Source organism: Cavia porcellus, unplaced genomic scaffold (genome assembly GCF_034190915.1).
Source record: "Cavia porcellus strain 051 isolate PalLab524CR breed Dunkin Hartley unplaced genomic scaffold, mCavPor4.1 scaffold_20, whole genome shotgun sequence".
In the NCBI taxonomy this organism is placed as follows: Eukaryota; Metazoa; Chordata; class Mammalia; order Rodentia; family Caviidae; genus Cavia; species Cavia porcellus.
Genome location: NW_026947503.1, coordinates 11951399 through 11972961, shown reverse-complemented (window position 1 = coordinate 11972961; position 21563 = coordinate 11951399).

Here is a 21563-nt window from a genome sequence, read left to right as displayed (position 1 = left end):
TGAAGATGGCAGATACATAGGTAGCGGGGTAGAGAGCCTCTCTGAGAAAAACAACTCAGACGCTAGAATTTAACAACATGGAGAACACCAGATGAAAGGAGAGGGATTCTCATGATTCAGGAAGAAACTGAGGAAAAAGAAAAAGAAAGGAAGGAAGGAGAAACGTGGATGAAAGGCTGGAACCAGATGCATTCACTACGACTGGTCCTGCACTGTGCTGGGCGTGACTTGGAGTCTAACAATTCAAGGTCACACTGAATCCATGGCCACCAAAATTGGGAGCTGGTGAGTCTGGAGTCCTTGGCAGGAGGATGTGGCACAGCATAGAGTGGAGCTAACGTGGAGAGCTGCATTAATTCACAGTGAGTGATGGAAATTGGGTCCCATGGTGGGTGTGGCTGGCTGGAGGGCATATTGGAGTTGGGCAGGACAGGCCTGAACCTAGAACCACAGTGGTGTCAGTCAGCCACCCCTGGCCCAAAGAGGACTAGTGGGATCTGCTTAGGCTGGGTCATGTCCTTGGTCAGGACCCAAAAAACAAGGGATGAAACTGTCCTGAACCTGTGATGTCCACACAGTACAGACTAACATGCTGAAGGCACTTGCTGGTTGACTGGCTCAGAGAAGAAGGGCTAGCCCACATCATCCCTGCATGCACCTCAGATAGCAGTAATCTGGAGAAGGCAGCAAGCCCCCAACCAGCATGCTTCAGAAAAACTGTAAGCAATATGGAAAGGGCCTAAGATCTCCATACAACTGTCTGAAAGAAACCAGAAACATGAAAAGAGAAAGAAATAAGAAAAAGCCTCCAGCCACTGACCCTGGGAAAATAAGTCCAGGAGAGGTAATAACAAAAGAGATCCAGGGCAGCAATTATGCAATATCAGCCACAGCGTCAGCAGACATAAAGAAATACCTTTGTGACCTCATAGATGAACTTAAAACTGAAATTCTAACCCAAGTGAGGCAAGAGATAAAAAGATCAATAAAGAAATGCTAAGCCTCTCTCAAGGAAACACAGATGGAAGAATGGAGGAACCCAGAAAAAGAAGAGAAACCTTTGGTAAAGAATATAAACAAAATCTAGAATACATGAAACAGATTCAAAGAGATTACCAGGAAATTAAATACTCCACTGAATGCTGTCAAAATGCCTTGACAGAAACTAAAGTTAGCCTCTCAAAATTTGAAGATAGATTTGCAATGTGTGATCATGAAAGAAAATACCTTTTAATAATAACAAGGAACCAGGAAGTAACAATACAAAGGCTAGAAGATGACAAGAGGATATATAACTTAAGAATAAAAAACATGAATGAAGAAGCAGGAGTAAACACAAATGAATTACAAAAACTATTCCCAGAAGTAATTAAGGAAAACTTCCCAAGCATAGGAAAATGAAATGATATCCAGATAAATGAGGCATACAGCCAGCCAACTACAACCAAAACAGATCTACACCCAGACATATAATAATCAAGATCCCAGAAATTCACCACAAGAACAGAATATTAATGCATTCAGTGAAAAGAAACAGATTACCTATAAAGGAAAATTCATCAAAATAATGGCAGACTTCTCAACACAAACCATCAAATCAGAAGAGCTTGGAATGAAGTGGTGCAAGCCCTGAAAGAAAATGACTCCAACCCCGATTGATGTACCCTACAAAACTGTCTCTCAAAATTAATGGAGAAACAAGACGTTTTCATGGCAAAGAGGAACTGGGGGAGTTCGTGACCACCAAACCAACCCTACAAAAATACTGAAGGTCATTCTAGAGAGAGATAGAAAAAAATACCATAATTCCAGCAACAGTGGCAGAGAGGCTTCAATGAATGGGGCAGGCAGTGGAATGAAGGACAAAAGTGGACAAATTATAGCAGAAAAATAGAATAGCAGAGATGAGGCAGAGAAGGTTGGCTATAATATCTAATATAGATAACCTTGATACACCAACAAAAAGACAGGCAGAGTAGATCAGGAGATAGGATCCATCGAGATGTTCTGAATAGGAAATATACTTAACCTGTAAGAGGGTTAATAAACTGAAAGTCAAGGGTGAGAAAACAATGCTCTGTGTGACAAGGAACTAGAGAAAAATAGGGACAACTTGTCCAGCAGCTGCAGATAGCTTGGAAAGTCATGATACTTTTGTGCATTGGAGAACTACTCAGCTATAAAGAAGGTAAACCTTGAGGCTTTGGTAGGTAAAGGAATACAGCTCAAGATCAAGCTCAGGGGTAAAAAGATTCAGCACCCCTTAAATAGATAATGGGTTGCGCCTCTAATCTAAAAACTAAAGGAGATAGTGTGACCCAAAATATGCAAAGCACCCTGAGAAAGGGAAAGGGGAGGAATTGTCTAAAGAAGGGAGGCAGAGGACATTGTTAATAGTGTATTAGGATTTAAAAGCCACATTAGTCTTAGTGCTCTACTTAGTTTGATTTTATTTTGTTCCAGTCTGTCTACTCATCCTAGGTGTGAGGGCACAGACAGCTATCCCAAAAATAGCAGGCTATACTACAGTAACTATTCTTAATTTCATATTAACTTAAACTGAAGCCCTGCATTACTTGCATTGTCTTACTATGACTGGTCTTATTTGAATCTGGTTTGTTAGACTGTTATTTTGTCTTGACTGACTTTATTTGAATTTGGTATGCTTGATAGTATCAAGTCTAAAAGTAGAGGCAACTACTCTGAAAATGACAAGATGCAATAAGATACCCATTCTGGTTTGATTATTAAATGCTTTTGAAGCTCTACAATGTCTCCAATGTTGTGTTTTTATTAAAATTGCTATGTAATGCTATGTTCAATTATATTATACCTGATGATGTAGACAATTCTATTAAAAACAAAAAGAGACAGCGTAGTAACTACTGTACATCACCTAGTATTGTGGTTTATACACCTTTTTTGTTTCATGTGTTTCTAGGAATTTGTTTTGTTGTCTTGTTTTGAGTTGTTTTTCCCTGTGGTACAGAAAGGATAGGTATATATGTAGTGATTCACACATGTGTAGAATTTCTAAACAGTTTATGGGAACAGATTATATAATGCACGACGTAATGAACAGGTACTCTGAAGAAAAAGAGACACTAAGATACCCAGTGCTAATTCTGTAGCATTATGATATGAAATCTAGCAATACTATTATTCACTCTACAGAATGATATTAGTCTAGTCTCTCATGTTTAACTTGAACATACGAAAGATGTGGACAGCTATTTCAAAGAGAACGTGAGACATTATGGCAGTTATTGTTGACTTCCCTGTTGTCTGGTCCTAAAGACCTAAAATTCCTTCATCATCCTGTTCTTATTAGTTTAATATTACATAGTTCAGTATGTATTCACTGAATACATGTGTGTGAAGATGTGGGCAACCATTTAGAAGAAAACAAGAGACAATAAGATAGACAGTGAAGATCACCAGTGGTCATGTTTTGAAATCTGTGTTTCTTAAAATTATTTCCTTATGATCTGCTTTGTTCTGTTTTGCTATGTTTAATTTTACTCCTTTAAAATAAAAAAGAATAACAATGTGAACAACTGGAAAGGTTGATGTGTCATTTAATATTGTTTAGTTTGGAATCTTGGAAGAAACATGTAAGAAGAGCTCAGTGATTAACTCTGAGGCATTTATTAGACATTTAAATAAAGCTTAGACACTTTCAGCCTGGAGTTATTTAGGAAATAGTCAATGTCATGAAAATAGCTAAGACATTCAGGCATATACGGTACATACAGATAGAGAAGAGTCCCAAATCCAGGCCCTAGGATATTCCAGCATGTAAACGTTGGAAAGATAGTGAAAACTGCAAATATTTATAGTAACAAAAAATGAATAATTTTAAAATATTCATAAATAAATATTACTTGAAACATTATGTAAAAATGAATATGTGCATATTCATGAAACTATTAAAACAACCTTATGCAATAGGTGTTGTTATCATCCCTATGTGTTGATGGAGAAGTCCAAATACATAAGAGTTATCAAATGCTCAAAGTCCAACCTAAGCATTGGCGCCTTAACTCCAACTATGTAGATCCAGGCTTAATACCCTTCAGGCCCATACCCTATCCTCTATGAAGAAATACTGACAAAGGTTTCTAGGAAAGAGCACTTCATGAAGGCCAAGCAAAACCAGAAGACAGAGTGGCATGGAAGCCAAAGAATGCTTTCTAGGGAATGAATGACAGGCTAGGTGGAAAACTGCTAAGAAATTCACTGAGTGGGGATGGGAAGTGGGTAGTATATTAGCCAGGGAGAGTTACTGGTGATTGGATACATGCTACTGCTTCAAAAAAGGCTGATATGAATGAATTTAAGTGAGATGTTGAAGGACAAATAAATACAGGATACAATCCTCTCTCTCTCAAAAGTAGAGAACTGAGATAGCAACTTTTATTGAGAATGTGAAGCCAAGAACAGATGTCTTAAAAGATGATAGAGAATACTGTAAGACTTTGTGGATCAGAATTGTGTAGTATAGAGGGGAGAAAGTCAGAATACAGAAGATAGTGCAGGGTTACATTACTAGGGTTACATTCCCTAGTAGATGAGTAAACTTGTCAATGATTTCAGATAGGAATAATGGCTGGATCCATTCACAGCCAAAGAAAGGAGGATAGAGAGCTCTCAGGACTGTATGAAGAAACCTAGAACACTGCTGTCTTGGGAGCTGTGGCCAGTTCTCTTCTGAATGCTTCTCTTTTCTCAGTGTAATTGGAAGTTGGATGAGTTGAACATGAAAACAGAAGAGGAGATATGGAATTTTAAGAGGAGAGAAGCTAGTAAATACAGTAGCCATCTGGAAAGTATTAGGGTAATTGGACTAAGATAATGTGATTGGATACTGAAGCATCATTTAAAACTCAATTACCAGTCACAGATTTACAGTTAGTCCAGTTTCCCATTGCTGCTGTAATAATCACCACATACTCAGTCACTTAACATAATGAAAATTTACTATTTTCAATTGTGTAGATCAGAATACTACAGACTAGCCAAAATCTAGGTGTCAGTAGGATTTTGCTGCTTTACAGAGGTTCTGGGGAAGATCTCTTTGCTACTTCCCTGAGCTCTTGATAGAATTCTGTCCTGCGAAATTATAGGACTGGGGTCCTCATTTTGTTACTGCCTGTAACTAGATAGGCAGCTCTAGTTCCTATGAGAGGAACATTGCTTGGTTTGTAGCTCCTTTCCTCCATCTTCAACACCAGCAGATGCTCAAGCTCATGTTACATTCTCGCATCTCCCTAAGTACTTTGGGAAAGGTTTTCTGCAGCTATAAAATCATGATTAGATTCAGCCTAACCAGATAATCCAGGATAAACACCTCATCCTGAAATCCCTAATTTTGATCATATTTACAAATTGTCTTTGTCATGTTACTCACCCACATTTTGGGGGGATTAGAATATGAATATATTTCAGAGGCCATTTTTCTGGGTACTACATTCATTCAAGAATATAGAGTGTTTGCTCCAACTTCATTCTATTGTCTGTTTTTCTATGATTTATTTTCTGTTATCTGCAAATGTAGAGCCATTTTGGAGATTGCTGATATACAGAGATGTAGCTAAAGAGTTGGGGATTTATTCAAGGAAATATTTTAAATGATTTACTTAGATTGACTTAGATTTTATGTGTGTAGCAAGAAGTATGATCCCTAACCAATGATAACATACAAATGAACAGGGAAACAAAAGGTTATATATTTCAAGAAAGATTTATTATTAAAGGAATTATTAAAGCTTATGTAAATACAGAGAAACCTCAAGGTATAATGTTGTACTTAAAGTCTGCATGTCAAACGTTAATCTAAAAATCCCAAATTGAAAATATTACAAAATCTGAAAATTTTGAATGCTGTCATAAGTGGAAATTGAATACTGTGACACTGTTTTATGCACAAATTATTTAAAATGTTGTATAAACCTACTTTTGTCTAAGTATACAAAGCACATAAGAAATATAAATGAAATTTGTGTTTAGACTTGGGTTGCATGTACAAAGTAGCTTATTAGGCACAAACAAATATTCCAAATTTTAAAAAATTCCATAACCCAAAATACTTCTGCTCCTGAGTGTCCAGATAAACTCAACTTTCAATAGCAATGAGGGAATTCTAATTCTAACCCAGGAAAATGACAGGAAGAGTGACTACTGGAATCTGTGTTTCAGTAGAGGAAATAATCTTGAGAGAATCCCTGGCCTTTGCAGAGGTATTTAATCACTCACACCTGACATCCAGGAGTGACGTAAGAATGAAATACCTAATGTCACTTTGCACCTTCAACATATGTTCTGTCCAGACTCCCATCATCTAAACCCAAACAGAAGCCAGAATACCAGCGTGAGCCTGGAGGTGGGACTCTGCAGGAAGACAGCAGGATGAGGAAGAGTAGAGAGGGAGGGACATGCAGAGGAGAAGCTGAGAACGTGAATTGGGCTACTGAAGAGGATGGGTGCTGTGCAAAATGTGGATCCTGGTGAGCTGAGATACTGGGATGAACTGAAAAGAGTTAGTGACTGCAACCTAATCTAGTGCTTAGAATTGAGGTGATATTTGTACTAGAGCTTCAAAGTAACATGCTCTTTTAGTAATGCAAAACCAATTTACATTTTAAGTGTATTTTCTATGGTTTTAAAAATGCTAGTCTTACCAGATGTGAGGACTCATGCCTGTAACTCCAGGATTCAGGCAGGTGAAGCAGAAGGATCACCAGAAATTTGAAGCAAGCTTGGACTACATTATGAGTTCAGGCCACCCTGAACTACATGAGAGACTCTGTCTCAAAAAAATAAAGAAGAAAAAGCTAGAGCTTTTAAAAAATTAGTTCTGAGTCCCACATATTTATATTCATTTAGATACTGGTGAACTACTCTTGACTAGACTTTTAAATTTTCAAAAATTAAGCACAAATCTAATTCCAAATGAATTTTATAAAATTATATTTCCAAACAAAACAAATCAATCAATGCACTTCTAATATGTGGCTGTTTGGAGGTGTTGTTTCTGTGCTTATTAGACCCCGGGGCTACAGTAACACCAGATCTGTTCTTGGAAGAGACCTCAAGTCTTGTCTTTGCTTCCATTTTCTTGGTTTTTACATAACACTGTACATTTTTTTCCTCCTAGAGTGACACTGTAATACCCTTCCTTCACTTGTCATTAATTTCCCAATGAATTTACAATTACAGTTTCCTTCTATGTACTTTCTATTCAATATATCTGCAGGTTTTCTTCAGCTTGGCACATAATTTCTCCTTAATTCTTTGGAGAACACTCAAAATAGCTTATCCTAAGAAGTAAATTACTTTCTTGATAATTTATACCTTTTCTGTTATTTCCCACCACCAAGCACTTTTTTCATTGCTCAAGGTGATCTGGAATACAAAGTTAGTTCAGTTTTCTTCTTTAATAATTGTCCCAGGACTTTTACTCAACACATATGCTTACTTGTAAATATGTTTTATAGCATATAAAGATGAACAACCTTATAAAATATTTTCCATTGGAATGTCCTGTACTCAAATATTTTTATTATAATGTGTGCCTTGATCATTACACTGGGTAAGGAAAAGAAGTGGACATTTGTTTTGGTAGATTCCTAACATTCTCAACCTCAAACAGGTTTGACATGTATTCAGGGGCAGTTGGAAATATGACTTCAAAGAGTCACATAATTTGTGTCATTATGAGTGTAAACATTTACTTCAAAATTTTTTCAAGATATGAAAGAGTATCTTTCTCAGAACCTTTATTGAATCATCCTCTCTAAATCCTACTATCTCCACCACTGTATCTCTTCACATATCTTAGATGATTGTTTATCTTAAGAAAATTCTTTCATTTCTCACATGAAGTTGCATAAGAATGTATATTGTGAAACATTAAAAAAAGATGGAATTTAGGATTCCTTTTCTGCTTTTTCTCTATGCAAAGATAAGTTTTTATTTTCATCATGAAAACATAAGATTTAATGCCTTTGGTCTATTTTGATTTGGAAGAACAAGAAAAATAAATGCATTTACAATTACAATGCTTTCTCAAAGAAAACAGGAATGGGCTTCCACAAACAACCTTTAAGAGCACCCTTAACATGTTTATCAGGATTCAAGCACTCCAGTTTTCCCTTCTGTAATTCAATACCCCATTATTTGACTTATCCCTGTACAAATGTTTAAATGTTCAGTACGTTATTGAAGAAAAGTTCAGTTAAATAAATGTTTATAGAATATCTGTTAAGTGACAAAAGTACTTCTTGCACTATTTAAAAGGTGTGCAATTCATTTACAAATGTAAATTCATTTACAAATATTGCAATTCCAAAAGAGACTGTGGTGAGTACGACAAATAGAAAGCATCAAAATTTCTTGTCTCTTAGTTTATTATTATTCCATTCCCACATTCTAAGTTCTCCAATCATTATATTTGACAACCTGGAAATAACATTTTTTAGAAACTGTGTCTTGATCACACCAATTTGACACAACTCAGGTCACTCCAAAAATCACACTTATTGAAACATTTGTTACCAAGAAGTCAAAACCAATGAGAAGCGTGATGATAAGGGCAATAAAATACATGATTTCTCACAAAGCAATACAAGGGGTAATGAGGCACTACAGGGGAATTAAACATGTTCCTCAACACTGAAGCAGACGTGTGGAAGTATCTTTTACATCTGCACCAGTATCATTTGCATGTATGCCAGGAATCTAGATTTATTTATTTAAGGTTTATTCCAGAGTTTGAAAAGCAAAAGAAAATGAATCATAGTCCTTCCTTACAGTGTAGTGCTCATGTACCAGTCATCAGATGAGCTCTGCGCTACCTAAAGTCAAAGGGACTAAATACATTGTCCTTTATTCACAATGAGAGTGCTTGGAAAGGCAGAGGTATAAAGGAAATCATTTTCTGTGTAGAAGGAAAGATAAGGTAAATTCTTGGCCAAATTATTTCACTAAAATTTAGCTTTCCTAATTAATTTGGAATAATAATGCTTTTCTTCTAGGATTTCAGGCATAACGAATGGCAAAACGTATGGGAAATATCTGGAAAGAGAAGGCCCTCAGTAAATGATTGGCTGCTGTCCTTTACTCCTTCCTTTTCATTCCTTGCTCTATGTCTTGTTTCTGCATTACCAGCAAATGTCAGGACATGAAGAATACTTAATTCAAGGAGAGCGCAAGCAGGAGTAGAGGCCATTAGCTACAGATGGAGACTCAGTGAAAGGGTATTAGCTACGGCACTGGGAAGCAGGTAGTGTGAAAGCCCCAACACAACATGCCATGCTTTAGAGACACATGCCATCAGCTAAGTCACCAGCATCCAAGTCACCCTGGGGCTGTGGCAATGACTGCTACACTGTCAATGGTGTGACAACTTTGCATTAATAAAGACATAAACTGAGTATCAAAAGGGGGAGAACAGAATGGAAACAGGGTTGGGGTTCCCTCAGCAGTCATAAATATTACTTGTGATGAGTTTTCTTCAACATACCAATTGCAATGCAATGGTAATTCTCAAAACCTTGCTTAAAACAGGTTTCGATCTTTAACCTGTTTAATGAGGCTTAGAATGAAATCTGAGGTTACTGAAAGTCATTTAAAAACCATCTTTTGGATTTTTGCCTTTACTCAGCCTAAAATGTAACTGAGAATGGACTATGAATTACTTTTCTTGTTTCTGAAGTGGATTTTTTTCAGTTTATTTTCTGATCACTATTTGTTCCCCTTTTAGAATTGCAAGGGTGTTTTCTGGGAGGGAGTTAACTGTCCCCTATTTTATAGACCAAAGTGGTTCTCTTTGTCCACAGATATTGAAAGGATTAAAAACGGGAAGGGAAAAGAGGTAGACTGTAGCATCACCTTAGCAATCCTGATTTCTAACAAAACATTGAACTGTGAGACGACATTGCTAACAACATATTTAAGGCATTGATTTGAGAACCAGAAAGGGATTGGAGATCCTGTTCTTACCAGAATAGTACTATTTGTCATATACCTGAATGATTCTGGTTCCTTCTCCAGAACTGTCTAATAAATTATATTAGACTTAAACTAGCAAGAGATAGACCATAGTGTACCTTTACTAACCTTCCCCCATCTGAGATAGCCTCCAGGACAGATAGCAGGGAGAACTCAAACTACAGGGAAAGGGACAGAGGACAAGAGAATTCAAGCACTACCAGAGACACTAATGTTGGAAAAATAATTGTTGCCTTGTGATACAATCAGTTCTGCCTGGATTTATCCCATTTTAATAGTTTTTTACCCATATTATATTGTTTGTAATCCTCTATTACATCTTAGTCAGAAGAATATGATAAAACTGAAATACATAATCATGTGTGACCGGGGAAAGCAGATTTTACAGACCTGTGAGACAGAATCTAGCTTGCAAAGTGTTGGGTGGAAGGAGCAGTGCAGAATCAGGAGAATGCAAAGGTAGAGGATGAAGTGGCAAGAAATGATGTGCTAGTCAGAGGCGGGGACAGTCTCAGGGAATGTTCCAGATGGCAGCAGAATGTAGTGTATTTTTAGGTAAATTGCGTGGAGTTGGGAGTTTGAGTGCAGGAACAGCACAGGACAAAGAAGACAATGAGGAAGGCCAACACAGAAAACAGCTTTCCTAATCAGAAAGGACCTTTGCTCTTGGAGAATATGTGAAAGACAGGACAAAGGATCAGACAAAGTAATCAAATAGATTTGAGAAGCCTATGTGAAATGCCTATTTTTCTAAAATAATTCATTAATTCAAGTATTTGTAGATGAACATAGATATATGCAAATAGCTTCCTGTAAGTGTATGCCTTTCTTTGATAGGAATGTTTCCTTATGAGATTTCAGGAGCTGCTTTTTAGACTCAAAAACTTCTCTAAATTGAGCAAAAAAATACCACTTGTTTCTTTATATCTTTCCTTGCTCTATCCCCCAAATAGCAATCTATTTTCCTAAGATATATTCCAAATATTTGCTTGAGAACAATTATAATTCTTACTTTGGTAGACTAGTTTGCCCAAACACATATAAAATAAAGCCTAATATATCACAATCTGTTATGACAGACATATCATCGGTTCATATGATCTATTGTTTGCCATCGGACCGAAATAGCTTTACACTTAGTCTCTTCTTTTGCTGGTTGCCTCTTTCTCTCCTTTTTCCTTTCTCTTCCTGTCTCCTAAGAAATGCCATGTCTGTATTTTTATCTCTTCTTCCTGTAGCATCCTGTACTATGTCTCTACTCTTAAATATGTGAGCAAGTGACCATAAGATGCCTCTTCTACACAAAGCAAGTAACAATTACCAAATTTTCTGCCAAACATGCTTCTTTTGAACCATGTCCAGAATTTAATGAAACCTATACATATATTTCTACCTACATTTAAATCTCAAGTTCATGTCTGTGACCATATGCTGTAGCATCCAGTCATGGACATGATTTCTGACATGCTTTCCAATCATTTACCTTGTAAATTGCTGACACTTCTTCTGATTTTCTTTGTACTTTGCAGATAACATTTCCAGAATTTTACCAACATTGCAGACATACCAGATCTTTCTTTCTCTTCCATTAAGCTTAAATTTTTTGACATGAAATCAATAAAACTCAAGAAAAAGTACCTTTTAAGAAATTTTCACACTAGTCTCCTGAACATAAGGAAAACTCAGGCATTCTATTCCCTCTATTCATAGTAAACTATATTCCAGAAAGCCAAATCCTAATGTTCACTTCGAAATCAAAACTTTTGTCAGATTTCAATTGCTTTTAAGAAGAACTTAAAATCAAACATTCATCTTCAAAAAAAAAATCTAGGTTTAGGATCATAGACATATTTGATATTTATTTTTCATTACTTATTTTCTTGACTACATTACTATCACAGTATTTTAATATGGAAATTTTTATTGAATACTTATCATACTTAAATCATAAACTGATTTGTATAAAAAGAAAATTAGACATTATCATTATACTAAAAGGAAACATTGCACCAAATATTTAATAAATGAACACTCTGGAAGACACCACACCTATGCAATAATAGCAATTATTTTATTACACAAGATAAAGAATTTACTGATTTGTCTAAAGATACGATGATATCAAAACAGGCTTAAAACGATAGAGTAGAAATACCAAGAAAGACTAATAGTTAGGTTTTTTGTACTATTACAGAGCTGTCATCTGGGAAGAAAGCATGTTTTTGAGTTGAACATGTCATTTTGAAACACATTTATTTCTGTATCCTCAATAATGATTCTTCAACCACCAAAATATAAAATATTTTACAGTTTTGGAAAGGTAAACATGATCCACCTTACCTATTTATTGGCCTTGAATGGAATATCATGATATCTATATCCAGATACTTTCCTAAATTTTTCCACTTAACCTGCTTTCTTTTCTCTGTGAGGCATATGAGCTAGTATTTCTAATATTCCAGTGTCTGCTGAAAGAAACATGTTCACACTGATACTTAAAATTCAGAAAATATGAGCAAGATCACCTTGGACAGCATTCCTGGCTCACTTTTAGCTGTATGAATTGCCACATTACTGTGAGATGACTGAAGAGGAAAGACACTGCTAAATTAAGGCTTATGAAATGTTGGTTTCTTCATTTTCTTGTCAATAAGACAACATACCCAACATCCAGAGGTAAGGGAGAAAAGATTTCTTTAGCTCACAGTTTGTGAAGATTTCAGTCTATAATTGGCTGCTCCAAGGCAGAGTGGCATATGGCAGTGGGTCTATAGTTCATGGCAGAAAACAGCAGAACAACAACAAAGAGAGAGACAAACTTCTTCTTATAATGCATCCAGTCTACTAAGATTAGGGGGGCACCAATACAGTCAGTGGACAGATCCAGCAATCACCCACTTGTAATCCCAACACTGTACTATGAATCAATGGCAAACTCTAGACTCAGCCACTTCTGAAAAATTTCTGTGACCAAATGAGGTTTTATGGAAGAGACAGAGACATTGAGACACAAGCAATAACACATGGTGAGATATTGCTTCTCTGAAACATGACTGATTCAAGTTCATACTGCAGTTGTACGGTCTGGTGCATAAAATTCCCTATGACTCTCCTAAATCAAATAGCCTGTCATTCTGCTTTTATGCATGTAGGTGTATTCTTCAGAAAAAAATTCCATTGTTGTATTTTTTATTTACTCAAATATGAAGTTCTAATAGCTCCTTTTTGTCTGAAATCAATACACTTTTTGTTTTAAAAACACACTGAAAATGCTTTAGTTTGCCTGTTTAATTTAGTTTGCATGCTTTAGTTTTAAATGATTTCTCTTTAAACAGCTTTCAATGTATCATATTTTTTCCATGTGAACAAAAGATACCTGTGACATTTGTCTGAGTTTGTTAATAGTCAAATGCACACTTTTCTCTTTTCTGTATTTTTCAAGCAGATTATAATAATCAAAGTAAAGGTGATATAATTTATAATTTTCATGTTCTTCAAGTATTTACCATGCACCTTCAACCGTTCTTTGATCATTATACCAAATATTTGAAAAATCAAATTTGTACAGAAAATCTGTTTTAAAGATTTTGAATTTTAAACTCTTATTTTAAAGAGAAAAAATAAAACAAAATTTCAATACAAGATGAATCGAGGAAACAGAAGAATCCTAGAGCCACAAAGGAAATTCTAGGCAACAAAGGCAAGGCAGGAAGCATTTCAATTCCTGACTTGAAACTATATTACAAGAGCACAGTGATAAAATCAGCATGGTACTGACAAAGAAATAGACTTTAGGATCAATGGAACAGATTAGAAGATGCAAACACAACTACAAAGACACTCAGCCACCTGATATTTGACAAGAGGGCTAAATATGTTCACTGGAAGAAGGATAGCCTCTTTAATAAGTGGTATTGGAAAAAATTGGCTCTCCACATGCCAAAGACTGAAAATAGATCCATGCCTATCACCATGCATAAAACTAGAGTCTAAATAGATCAAAAGTCTGAAAACTAAAACAGAAACACTAAATCTACTGGAAGACAAGATAGGTAGAAGTCTAGGGGAGGAGCAAAGATGGCAGATAGATAACTCGTTACAGATGCTCCCCGAGATAGTCAACTTAGAATTCAACATAATACAGAGTGGGGAGTCCCAAACAGAGGGAGATGAATTCTCTCATCCCAAGAAGAAACTAAGGTGACTTGCCAACCATTCAAGGTCCTGTCGCAACTTACCAAGGTCCCATCGTGACTAGCCTAGGTCCTACCACGACTTGCCAAGCTGTCTGAGGTCCCGCCACTTCAACACTGAGTTCGGGGGTCAGTGAGCCAAAAGGAGAGCTGAGTTGGCAGGGTGCCTACGTTGACTTTTGGTGAGTGATGGGAGTGGAGCCATTCCATAAATAGGGGGGTTCTGGTGGATGGCATTCTGAGACTGGGCAAGACTGGCAAGTACAAAGGGCAGCAGTGACTTCAATCAGTTGTTCCCTTCCTGAACAGGATTGGTGGAGTGAGCTAGGCCTGGGTCATGTGAGCTGTCTGAGACCCAATAGGTTACCTGAAATTTAGTCCCTACAGTGGTGGCACGCACTAACCCAGTGAAACTCCAGAAGTTTGACTGACAGTGCAGGACACAGCAGCTTGACTGACAGGGAGGGGAGGCAGCACAAAGAAATACAGTGCATGCCACAGCAACTTGATTGATCCCTGTGCCACCACCCCCAGCCCCTCTGGTGCCTCTGGGCTGCCAGAAAGACCTGTGGCCACGGGCCCACCAAAGGCTGGAGGAGCAGAGTGACTCGGTGCCCACCAGCTGCTACCACCCCAAGCCCCGACACCACTGATGCTCCAGAAAGGAGGCAGTGCAAAGTCTGCCACTGTCGCTGCTGTTGCAGACGCCACTCAGAGGAGACGCAGTGCAAAGTAATACAGTGCAGGCCACAGAAGCTTGACTGAGCCTGGGGGGAAGGGCAAGCATACACTGTCCCTATCTGCAACTCACTAGCACATGGCACTGGGAAGGGTCATCTAGCCAGCGCACTTCAGAAAAATTGTAATGAACAAAGAAAGAAATTGGGACCTCATGGAAGAAGCAAAAAGGATAAGAAGAGGAAGCAACAACAAAAAGTCCCAGGTCCCAACCCTGAGAACATGGATCCAGGACAGGTAAACACAAAGGAGAATGAGAACAGGAAACATGCAATATCAGACACAGTGCCAGTGGACATAAAGAGATATATTCAGGACCTCATAGACAAGTTCAAAAGGGAAATATTTATCCAAATAAAGCAAGATAACAAGAAGATTAATAAAAGAGATACTAAGCACCACTCAAGCAGACACAGATGGAAGAAGGGAGGAGCCCAAACAAAGGAGAGAACCATTTGATGAAGAATATAAAGAAAATATAAAATATATGAAACAGATTCAAAGATCACCAGGAAATTAAAAACTCTATAGAAACATGGCAAATCAGGTTGAAATAAACTAAGGATAGATTATCCAAACTGGAGGACAATTTTGCAATGTGGGAGTATGAAAGGGAAAACTTTTTAAAAATAACAAGGAAACAAGCAGTAACAATACAAAGGCTAGAAGATGACAAAAGGATCTATAACTTGAGAATAAAGAATGTGATTGAAGAAGCAGGCATACAAACAAAGGAACTACAAAGGTTATTCACAGAAATAATTAAGGAAAACTTCCCAAACATAGGATAAGGAAATGATATTCTGATATATGAGCCATACAGAACTCCAGCCACCTACAACCAAAATGGAGCTATACCCAGGTATATAATAATCAAGATTCCAGAAATTCAATATATGAACCGAATATTAAAAGCTGTTAGAGACAAGAAACAGATAACCTACAGAGGAAGGAACATCAAAATAATGGCAGACTTCTCGACACAAACCATCAAGTCAAGAAGAGCCTGGAGCAAAATATTCCAAGCCCTGGTAGCAAATAACCTCCATCCCAGATTGATATACCCTGCCAAACTATCTCTAGAAATTAAGGGAGAAACAAGATGCTTCCAAGACAAAGAGGAACTTGGGAAATTCACAATCACCAATTTAACTCTACAGAGAATACTGCAGGGCTTTCTAGAGAGAGAGAGAGAAAAGTACTAGGATTCCAGAAACAGTGGCAGAGAGGCCTCAACAAATGGAGCAGAAAACAGAATGAAGAAGATAAGCAGACAACTGATGGCAAAAAAAGAGCATAACACAAATGAGAAGATTTTATTCAAAACTGATATGATTGATAGTATCAAGTCTGAGAGTATAGGCAACTACACTGAAGATGACAAGACTCTTCGATACACATTCTGGTTTGATAACCACCAGTTTTGGAAATTCTATACTATATACAAACTTGTGTTTTTGTTAATACTGTTATGTACTGATATATTCAATTATACTATGTCTGATGATATAGCTAATTCTATTGGAGATAACAAGAGATAACACTGGAACCATGGTAGAACTCTTTGTACAATGGTCTTGTATTTGTTTTTCACTTCATGTGTTTATAGGAATATGTTTTGTTTGTCTCACTTTGTTTTGTTTCTCCCTCTAACATAGAAAGGATAGAAATACATGTTAAGACTCATGCATGTGTAAAATCCATAAACAGTTTATGAGAACTGATCTTATGACACATTATGAAATGAACAGATACTTTGAAGAAAAAGAGATACTAAAGTACCCAGTCTGATCCTGGAGTGTCGTAATGTGAAACCCAGCAACAGTATTATTCTTTGTTCAGAGTGATATTAGCCTGCTTGGGTTCCTTCAATCTCAACATAATTGAAGATATGGATAACTGCATGTATGTTTAAGTGTATAAGATTGATAACCATATTCCAAGTTTTTGTTGGATAGCTGAACAGAACTGGTTGCAATCTCACTGTTAGAATCCCCACTTTCTACGCTCCACTTTAGTATCTTGAATAACTATTTGTAAGAAGTCAATCTGTAATCATCAACTAGTGATTTCTTACTGTTTATTTTTTCTTTGAAATTATGTATTATTTCTACCCATTTTCTGTTTTGTTTAGTCTTTCTTTAAATTAAATTTAAAAAACAATAACACTACATTACCCAGTACTGATCATGGAGCGTCATGATGTGAAATGCAACAATACTATTATTCTTTGTTCAAAATGATTTTAACCTGCTTTAGTTTGTTTAATCTAAACATAAATGAAGATATGGATAATTGCATGTATGTTTAAATGTATAGGATTGACAATCATGTTACTAAGTTTCTGTTGGACAGTTGAACAGAACTGTTTGCAGTCTCTCTGTTTAAATTTCCACTTTACATGTTCCATTTTTGTACCTTGAACACTGTAAAATAACAATATGTAAACATTAACTAGTGATTTCTTACTGTTTATTTTTCTCTGAACATATGTATTATTTCCACCTATTTTCTGCTTTGTTTGGTCTTTCTTTAAATAAAAAAAATTAAAATTTTCAATAGAAGTTTTGCAGACATAGGAGTAGGCAGAAAATTCAGAAGAAAACACAAACTGCATGGGAAACACTTCAAGGAATCAACAACTAGGATCTCATATTATTGAAAAGTTTCTGAACTTCAAAAGAAATCACCAACAGAGTGAACAGAATGGGAAGGAATTATAGCCAGCAACCCCTCAGACAAAGGACTTATATCAAGAACATATAAAGAATTGAAAAATATCAAGGCCCCAAATTTAAAGACCCTCTACAAAAATGGGCATCAGCAATGAACACACAGGTCTCAGATGAAGATATACAAATGGCAAATAAATACATGAAGAAATAGTGACCATCACTGGTCACTGGCAAATTAAAACAGCACTGAGATTTCATCTCACTCCAGAAAAAATGGCTGCCATCAAGAAATCAACTGATAACAAATGTTGGCGAGGCTGTGGTGAAAAGGGTCACTGCTCCACAGTCTGTGTGTGTGTGTGGGGGGTTGACTGGTACAACCACTGTGCAAATCAGTATGGAAAAGTCTCAGAAGAGTAGGATTGGAAGTTCCATTCATTCCAGCTATTCCCTTTCTATGTATTTACCCAGAAAAATTGAAATGGTCATATCACAGTGATGTATGTGCACCCATGTTCATAGTAGTACAATTTGAAATAGCTAAATCTTGTAAACAACCAAGACGCCTATCAACCACAGACTGGATGAAAAAGATGTGATATTTTTATATGGTGGAATATTACTCAACTATAAAAAGGATGGTCTTGAGGCCTTGATAGGCAAATGGAGACAATTTGGGGCTATCCTCATTAGTGAAACAAACAAGAATCATATATATAAATATAACATTGTGTCTCTAGTGTAAAAAGTGATAAGAAATAAGAGTAATAAAACCCAAAATATGTAATTATTATTGTAAAAAAGAAAGGAAAGTGCTCAAAAGGATATGTGTATATGTTTAAGTATATAAGATTGATAACCATATTACTAAGTTTTTGCTGGATAGTTGAACAAAATTGTTTGCAGCCTCACTGTTTGAATGTCCACTTTTTATGGTTCACTTTTGTAACCTGAACAAGTATTTCTAAGAGGACAATATGTAATTATCCACTAGTGATGTCTTACTGTTTATTTTTTTGAAATTATTTATTATTTCTACTTTGTTTTTTCTTTAAATAAAAAATACAAAATATTTATAAAAAGATTGAATGAAGAGTTGGTAAGTACAGGATACTTAGAGAATAATAAAGGTTAACACATTATATATTTTTATCTTTAAATTAGTTACTCAGGGTACAAGGTATCAGCAAGGTTTAGTTGACTAAACAATATTAGCACAAACCTTTTTTTTCAATAAACTAAGAGACAGTAGTATGACTATCTCACCTGTCTATATCTATATCTACGTGTATATCTATATCTATATCTGTATCTATATCTGTAAGTTATTTCCTTCAGTTTCTCATACTAGGGAAATAGTATAATGTTTACACATGTGAATTAGATTTGTTTTACTTATAAGTATGGTCTCTAGTTTCATCTTTTACCTTAAAAACCTCATGTTTATCTTTATGGCTGAGTAGTATTCCACTATATAAAATACACCTTTTTAAATTCATTCAATGGTCATTTGGATTATTTCCAAGATCTAACTATTAAAAATTGTGCTTCTATACACATGTGTGCACATATATCACTGTGGTACCGTGTTTTCAATGCATCAAGGAATACCCATCGGTTAATTAGCTGGGTTAAATGGGACCTCAACACTAGCTTTTTAAGGAGTCAACACTTATTTCCACGGTAGTTATACCAGTCAACACTTCCATCAGCATTGGAGAAGAGTTTCTTTTTATCCAAAGCCACTTCAGCATTTATTATTCATTAATTTCTTGACAGCAGCCATATTTGCTAGGATAAAGTGGAATCTCATTATTTTAATTTCTATCTCGCAAATGTTGGTGATGCTAAACCTTTTTTCATATATATATATTTGCTATTTGTATTTCTTCATCTGGGGGGTGTGTATTCAACTCAGATGCTTTTCAATCCTAATAGTGTGGATTTCAGTCTTTTCTTTCATTTCTTGATAAAATTGAATGTGTTTTTAGATTTTGTTTAATCTTTGAAAGAACCAACTCTTCATTCAATCTTTTTTATAAATATTTTTGGTCTCCAATGCATTAATTTCTACTCTGATCTTTATAATTTCCCTAATACGAGCTTTTGGCTTAGCTTACTGTTCTTTTTCTAGAAGTTAGGGTTTCACCATTATGTTGTGTATTTGTGTTTACTCTGTTTTCCTGTTGTGGGTATTGACTGCTATAAATTTCCCTCTGAGGATTGCTTTCATTTTATAAGTTCCATTAAGTTGTATTGTCATTATCATTCAATTGGAAAAACTGTCTAGTTTTTTCTTTACTTTCCTATATTACCTATTGCTTGTTTAGTATGGTGTTATTTAATTTCCATGTGTTGATGAAGTTCTTGACATTTCTTTTGCCTTTGATTTTCAATTTGATTGCACTATGGTCTGATAATGTAAATGGGATCATTTATGTTCTTTTTCGTTTACTTAGGTTTATTCTGTGGACCAGTATGTGGTCTATTTTGGAGAATATCTTATGTAAAACTTAGAAAAATGTGTATTCTGATGCTGTGGGGTGGAACACTGTAGACATTTACTAAGTCCATGTTTTCAAAAGATTTGTTTATTTCTAATATTTAATTGTTGAATTTTTGTCTCATTGGTCTGTCTTTTTGTGACAATGGGGCATTAAAATTCCCAATGCAATTGTATTCATGCTTATTTAATTTTTCATGCCCTTTAGCATATATTTTATAAACTTGAGTGCACTGGTATATATATATATATATATATATATATATATATATATATTTGTTATCTCTTCTTCTTGTATTGTTTCCTTTACAATGACAATAGTGACCTTTATGTCTCTAAATCAGTCTCAGCTTGAAACTCACTTTGTCTGTAAATATAATAGCTACCACTGTTGTTTTCTGGGTTCCTGTCTCGTGGAGTATTGTTTTCCAACCTTTCACTTTCAGGGTTTGAATTTCTTTTTAAATTAATTGTTTTTCTTCTGTTATTGTTGTATCTTGGTTCTTGATCCAGTTTGAAAGGCTGTGTTTTTTAATTGGTGAACTGAGACCATGAGCACTGATGGTTATAACTGATAGGGACTGAGATTTATCCTTGTCATGTTACTTTCCTGTTCCTGTCCCCTCTCCTTTTTTCCCCTCCATCTCCCTTGCCTGGTGAATTATTTCTGTTTGGGCTCATGGAGTTGTAGTCCTACTTATTGCTTTCTAGAGTGTCCTTCAAACTTTTAGAGGGCTAGTTTAGTGGTTATCAATTTCCTTGGATATTCTTTGTTGTGGAATTATCAATATTTCTCACCAGTTTTAGTTTTGTAGGGTACATCAATCTCAGTTGATGGTTATTTTCCTTTAGTACTTGAAATATTTCACTCAAAGATCTTCTTGAATTGAGGTTTGTGTAGAGAAGTCCACTGTGATTCTGATGGGCTTTCTTTTACAGATGATTTGTTTCTTTTCCCTAGCGGCTTTTAAGATTGTACTCTTGTGTTGAATATCTGGAATCTTGACTACGATACCTAGCTGTAGACTTTTTATGATCTTGGCTAATTGGAGTTCTCTATGCCTCTCTTATTTGTATATGAAATTCTTTTTCTTTGTCAGTGAAGTTTTCTGCTATGGTGTCTGTGAATAAGTGTTTTCTAAAAATTTTTTAATGTCATTTGTGCTGTCTCCTGCTTTTTCATTGACTCTAATTAATATTAAGTTATTCTTCTTTGCCTTGTCCATCAGCCTGGGTTGATTTCTCATGAGCTCTTGCTATTTTTGGGAAATCATTCTTTTCATGATTGCTAATTACACGCCTGTCTTCTATATCAGATATCCTGTCCTCACATTGCCTTAATCTACTTTGAGTACTTTAAGTGGAATTTTTATTTTCCTGGATGTCTGCTTGGATCTGTTTTATGGATTTTACTTCTTTCTTAGGATGAGCCTTCATGGCTTC